Genomic DNA, 6,909 nt, shown 5'->3' with positions numbered 1-6,909 from the left:
CGAGATGTTCATACAGAGATGTTCGACTGCTTCAATATGATGATTACTCTGGAAACTAACTACCTTGTTTTCCTTTCACTATGTTCAGTGTTTGTGCTGAGACGGAGATAGCATCAGGAGACTTTACAAAACCTTTGTCTAATGAGCAAAATTGAAACATCGTTTTCCCTCTTTTTTCCTATAGGGATGAGTGACGAGGGCAAAACAAAGGAGCACCACGGAGACAAAGAGAGATTACATTGGAAACTCCCTCTTTAGACATTCATCTAGGAACACAATTGACCTGAAGCAAAGCTTGGCAGTTGTGACAGGCTCCAGGAGATGATTCGATACTGATCTAGATACTTGGGCTCCGATACAGGAACGATAAGGTTTTGTTTTGAAACAGATTCAGTGCGATTCGGTTTGATTAAAGAACAGATGCGATTCGGTTTGAATGCACTAAACGTTTGTTGATAAATGTGAATCTGCTGCTGATGGAGCGGGGCCTTCGGTAGCTGGATCGTCTTGATCTGACTTCTCTCTCTCTGTGTGTGTGTGTGTGTGTGTGTGTGTGTTGTGTGTGTGTTGTGTGGTGTGTGTGTTGTGTGTGTGTGTGTGTGTGTGTGTGTGTGTGTGTGTGTGTTGTGTGTGTGGTGTGTGTGTTGTGTGTGTGTGTGTGTGTGTGTGTGTGTTGTGTTGTGTGTGTGTGTGTGTGTGGTGTGTGTGGTGTGTGTGGTGTGTGTGTGCGCATGTACTGTATATTAAAACCAACACTGCAAACATGGTGGTTAAGGAAGACTATTAGGCCAATCAGATACGTGCTATTTAGAATAGAATATGGTTTCTGCTCAGTAAAATGTTGCAGACCTCTTGGAGAGGAAAGGCACTAGCGTTTCAAGATGGAGTTTTCTTTCTGCCAACTCTGGAATACTGTCCTCTGCAATTACAGGTGCCATTCTCTATGCTGATTGGCGAAGGGGGTAAACAAAATGAATCATGATTACTCTGAAATGGTTAGAGGTGATTCACTCAGGAAGGAGAGAGGCTGCACCCCACTGTTAGACTCTGAGCTGTTGCTAAGCATTGCTCCTCTGTACCCCTCAATTAGGTGATTGATTGAACCCTTTAGATATTGAGGGGCAGGCCCAGATTCATTGGTTGGATTGTTAATGATCAGGATGGAGGGTTAGAAATTACAGTATGTTACTGTAGTTTACCCTGGTGCAGGGTGAATGGATCAGGGAATTATGATGGAAATGTCCTCAGTGGAAATGTTCTATGGATCTTTAATAAACACACTATGGCTATCAGCATCACCTCAGTGTGTTCCTGACACTATTCCTCTACATTAAAATGTACTGTAATTAAACGCTCGTGTCAAAGTCCATATTTCATAAGAAGACACTTGAATATTAAACAAGGCGCAAAGCTAAAGTGAAATGCATACGTAATTGGTTCAATATTAATGTATTTGTTCATCTAGAGCTGTTAAAGCGCTTGAGGGCACAAACAATCAATGTTACAAGATAATGCACTCTCTAAGGAATAAAGCGATGGGAAAAAATGAAAGAAACAGATAGGAAGAGAAGGAATAATTAAGATACGAGTTGTACGATGAGAAGTTACGCGAGAAGTTAGTGCATCGCTATGAGACAGGTTCAGGGCTTCAGGCATAGTGCCTCTTAAAACTCCACCCCATATTTGATTGTGTTTATTGTCTTCAAACCATCTGCGCTGATAACCTTGACTGAACAAGCTGTTAGCAGCCAAGTGGGAGTATGGAGGAAAATAGCCATGCTTTCAAATGGCCTTCCTGTCACAGCTAACTACTACTCCCTCTATGAGATCACTACACCCCAAACTGCTGCTGGTGGGAAACTGGATGGGAAAAAGGATCATTCACACAATACCCAGCATGTAATGGCTCCTGTCACAAAGGTAAAGTGGTCCAAAAAGCTTGCAGAATACCGATTACTAACGGAATGCTACTTTTATGTTCAGTAAACTATGCCCGCTTTGGAAAATTCCATTCGAGGCTTTCAGGGTGTTATCAGGAATGGCTCGCGCAATATGCATGCAAATAGGTGTTTATTGCAGGGCCATTAACAAACTAGGGAGGGAGGGTGCAAGGAGAGAGGCGGAGAGAGAGAGAGGCGAGAGAGAGAGAGGCGAGGAGAGAGAGAGAGAGAGAGCGGAGAGAGAGAGAGAGAGAGAGAGAGAGAGAGAGAGAGGAGAGAGAGAGAGAGAGAGAAGGGAGGAGAGAAGAGAGAGAGAGAGAGAGAGAGAGAGAGAGGAGAGAGGGAGGAGAGAGAGAGAGAGAGGAGAGAGAGATGATCACTCTTCCCAGCCTCAATGAGTATTAGATGTATTTCAAAAGGGATGCAGGCGGGACTCTTTAAAGACTGCTGAACTGGGGAAACGCTTTTGGAATACAACAGGTTTCCTGTCAATTCAGAGACAAAAAAGGGAAGATAGAAGGATATTTTCAGCTATTACTGTGGAGTTGGGATGCTATTGAGTCAGAATATACCTGCATTGCTTTTGGAGCAAGTGTGGACAGTGTGTCTCACTTTTGAGCACACTGACACTAATTTACTGCCTTATATTCATACCAAACATAGCGATGTTTTTTACTACCTCCTTCAATGTGGATCAAATGGTGCATTGTACACCAGTTATCATGTCATGATGCACAGTAGCACAAGCACAGGAGGTATATCAAATCAACTTCCTGTAATTGACAGATTGAGGTCATTCACATTGCTCCTAATCAAACCCCTTTCCTGCCTTTGACTGACCACCTGACCCGCTTCTGGTTGTCTGCATCAGTCATCTCCCTCCCCAGATGTCTGTTGAGTCCTCCGTAAATATCCTCCTGATAGGCCCATACAACTGTATCTTAACGCCATGGCTTGTTGGCTTCGGTTCGACGCCCTTGCCGTGACCTTCTCAGTGTGCAGTAGAGACGATCCCAGACGTGACCGGACACTGAGTAGCTGAAAGTCGTCCGTCTGGCTTCGCTTGGAATGGTCAGGTGCTGACAAGTTTTGGAGCTTAAACACCAGAGGTGAGGATGTGTTGCTCTCATCTCGAAGGGCAAGAATAACAAGTAAAGTAGTCAGAAAAGAACATAACAAGTGACTTAATAATCCTGCCAGGTATGTCACAAGGGGAGGAGCCAAATAAACTGGTGTTTAACCAAGAGAGGAGAATCTCTACTGTACTCACTTACGCACAAAAACTGGTTGAAAACTGGATTTAAACACTCTTCTGATCCAAGACAGAATTAAGAATATTACTATGGTCCAGAGCCTTGAACTGACATAGTCTCATCAGATTATTCTACCAGTTGGTCTTTGTGCCTCGAAAGTATTCACCCCCTTGGCATTTTTTCCTTATTTTTAGCGTTACAACCTGGAATTTAAAGATATTGATTTGGGGGTTTATCATTTTGATTCTACACCAACCGGATGCCTACGGCTTTGAAGATGCAAAATTATTGTGTTTTATTGTGAAACAAACAACAAATAAGAAAAAAAGACGCGACAAAATAACTTATTCACCCCCTCAAAGTCAATGAATTTGCTTTAGAGCCACCTTTTGCAGGCAGATTACAGCTGCAAAGTCTTGTGGGGTATGTCTCTATAGCTTGGCTTGTAGCCACTGGATTTTTGCTCATTCTTCGAAGCACAACACTGCTCCAGCTCCTTTTCAAGTTTGGATGGTTCCGCTTGCGTGTCGATACGCTCTTAGAAGTCATACCACCAATATTCTCAATTGGATTGCAGGTCTGGGCTTTGACTAGGCCATTCCAAGACATTTAAATGTTTCCCCTTAAACCACTCGATTGTTGCTTAGCGTATGCTTAGGGTCACTGTCTTGCTGGAAGCTGACCTCCGTGCCCATCTCAAATCTTCTGGAGCTGAAACGGGTTTTCCCCCCCCCCAGATTTCCCTGTATTTAGCGCCATTCCTATCATCTCCTTTTCCCAATTCTGACCAGCTTCCCTGTTCCCTGCGGTGATGAAAAAAAAAAAACATTTCCCAACGCATTATGCTGCCACCATCCCATGCGATTCACTGTGGGGATGGTATTCTCAATGTGATGAGAGGTGTTGGGTTTGCGTTAGACCACAGCTTTTTCCTTGATGGCCAGACAAAAGCTACATTTTAGGTCTCATCTGACCCAGAGTACCGTTGCTCATATGTTTGGGAGTCTCCCACAATGCTTTTGCTTGATGTTTCCTTAAGCAAGAGGCTTTTTCTGGCCACTTCTTCCGTAATGCCTTAGCTCTGTCGACGTGGCACGGTCTTAAAGTGGTCCTATGGACAGATACTTTACAATCTTTCGCTGAGAGAGCTTTGCAGCTCCTTCAGGGTTATCTTTTGGTCTCTTTGTGTTGCCTCTCGTGAATAATGCCTCTCCTTGCCTGCCGTCTGTGAGTTTTGGTGGGAAGCCCTTTCATGGCAGGTTGTTGTTGGTTGCCATATTCTTTCCATTTTTTAATAAATGGATTGTTAATTAGTGCTCCTGTGGGATGTTTCAAAGCTCCGGATATTTTGTTTTTATAACCCAACCTGATCTGTACTTCTCCACAACTTCTGTCCCTGACTCATGTGCTCTTTGCTTAGTGGTCTGTCTTTCTGAGCTGTCTGTCTGTCTGAGCTGACTTCTGTCTGTCTCTCTGTCTGAGCTGACTTCTGTCTGTCTGTCTGTCTGTCTGTCTGTCTGTCTGTCTGTCTGTCTGTGTTTGTTGGTGTGTTTGTTGGTGTGTTTGTTGGTGTGTGTGTGTGTGTCGGTGTGTGTGTGTCGGTGTGTGTGTTTCGGTGTGTGTGTTTCGGTGTGTGTGTGTGCTGTAATATTAGAACCAACACTGCAAACATGATGGTTGAAGAAGACTATTAGGCCAATCAGATACGTGCTATTAGATAAAATATGGTTTCTTCTTATGTAAAATGTCGCTGACCTCTTGGAGAAAAGGCACTAGAGTTTCAAGATAGAGTTTTCTTTCTGCCAACTCTGGAATACTGTCCTCTGCAATTACAGGTGCCATTCTCTATGCTGATTGGCGAAGGGGGTAAACAAAATGAATCATGATTACTCTGAAATGGGTTAGAGGTGATTCACTCAGGAAGGAGAGAGGCTGCACCCCACTGTTAGACTCTGAGCTGTTGCTAAGCATTGCTCCTCTGTACCTCCTCAATAGGTGATTGATTGAACCCTTTAGATATTGAGGGGCAGGGCCCAGATCTCATTGGTTGGATTGTTAATGATCAGGATGGAGGGTTAGAAATTACAGTATGTTACTGTAGTTTACCCTGGTGCCAGGGTGAATGGATCAGGGGAATTATGATGGAAATGTCCTCAGTGGAAATGTTCTATGGATCTTTAATAAAACACACTATGGCTATCAGCATCACCTCAGTGTGTTCCTGACACTATTCCTCTACATTAAAATGTAACTGTAATTAAACGCTCGTGTCAAAGTCCATATTTCATAAGAAGACACTTGAATATTAAACAAGGCGCAAAGCTAAAGGTGAAATGCATACRTAATTGTAATTTATGTTCAATATTAATGCTATTTGTCATCTAGAGCTGTTAAAGCGCTTGAGGGCACAAACAATCAATGTTACAAAGATAATGCACTCTCTAAGGAATAAAGCGATGGGAAAAAATGAAGAAACAGATAGGAAGAGAAGGAATAATTAAGATACGAGKTGTACGATGAGAAGTTACGCTGAGAAGTTAGTGCATCGCTATGAAGACAGGGCTTCAGGGCTTCAGGCATAGTGCCTCTAAAAACTCCACCCCCATATTTGATTGTGTTTATTGTCTCAAACCATCTGCGGCTGATAACCCTTGACTGAACAAGCTGTTAGTCAGCCCAAGTGGGAGTATGGAGGAAAATCAGCCATGCTTTCAAATGGCCTTCCTGTCACAGCTAACTACTACTCCCTCTATGAGATCACTACAACCCCAAACTGCTGCTGGGTTGAAACTGGATGGGAAAAAGCGATCATTCACACAATACCCAGACATGTAATGGCTCCTGTCACAAAGGTAAAAGTGTCCAAAAAGCTTGCAGAATACCGATTACTAACCGGAATGCTACTTTATGTTCAGTTAAACTATGCCCGCTTTGGAAAATTCCATTCCGACGGCTTCAGGTGTGTTATCAGGAGTGGCTCGCGCAAATATGCATGCAAATAGTGTTTTATTGCCAGGCCATTTACAAACTAGGGAGGGAGGTGCAAGGGAGAGAGGCGGAGGAGAGAGAGGCGAGAGAGAGGAGGCGGAGAGAGGAGAAGAGAGAGAGAGAGAGAGAGAGAGAGGGAGAGAGAGAGAGAGAAGAGAGAGAGAGAGAGAGAGAGAGAGAGAGAGAGAGAGAGAGAGAGAGAGAGAGAGAGAGAGAGAGAGGAGAGAGAGAGAGATGATCACCTCTTCCCAGCCTCAATGATATTAGATGTATTTCAAAAGGGATGCAGGCGGGACTCTTTAAAGACTGCTGAACTGGGGAAACGCTTTTGGAATACAAACAGGTTTCCTGTCAATTCAGAGACAAAAAAGGGAAAGATAGAAGGACTATTTTCAGCTATTACTGTGGAGTTGGGATGCTATTGAGTCCAGAATATACCTGCATGCTTTTTGGAGCAAGTGTGACAGTGTGTCTCACTTGTGAGCACTGACACTAATTTACTGCCTTATTCATACCAAACATAGCGGATGTTTTTTACTACCTCCTTCAATGTGGATCAAATGGTGCATTGTACACCAGTTATTCATGTCATGATGCACAGTAGACAAAGCACAGGAGGTATCACTCAATCAACTTCCTGTAAATTGACAGATTGAGGTCATTCACATTGCTCCTAATCAATCCCCTTTGCCCTGCCTTGACTGACCACCTGACCCGCCTTCTGGTTG

General features: G+C 43.6%; 1 protein-coding gene across 1 annotated transcript in view; it reads right to left on the bottom strand.

The window, feature by feature from the left end:
* Positions 1 to 6,909, bottom strand: part of LOC111951481 (synaptotagmin-1-like) — a 229,376-nt gene that overhangs the window by 81,451 nt on the left and 141,016 nt on the right. The window lies entirely within an intron of this gene.

The sequence above is a fragment of the Salvelinus sp. IW2-2015 genome, linkage group LG24, assembly GCF_002910315.2.
Source record: "Salvelinus sp. IW2-2015 linkage group LG24, ASM291031v2, whole genome shotgun sequence".
NCBI classification, from domain to species: Eukaryota; Metazoa; Chordata; class Actinopteri; order Salmoniformes; family Salmonidae; genus Salvelinus; species Salvelinus sp. IW2-2015.
This window is presented reverse-complemented; position numbering and strand designations above follow the sequence as displayed.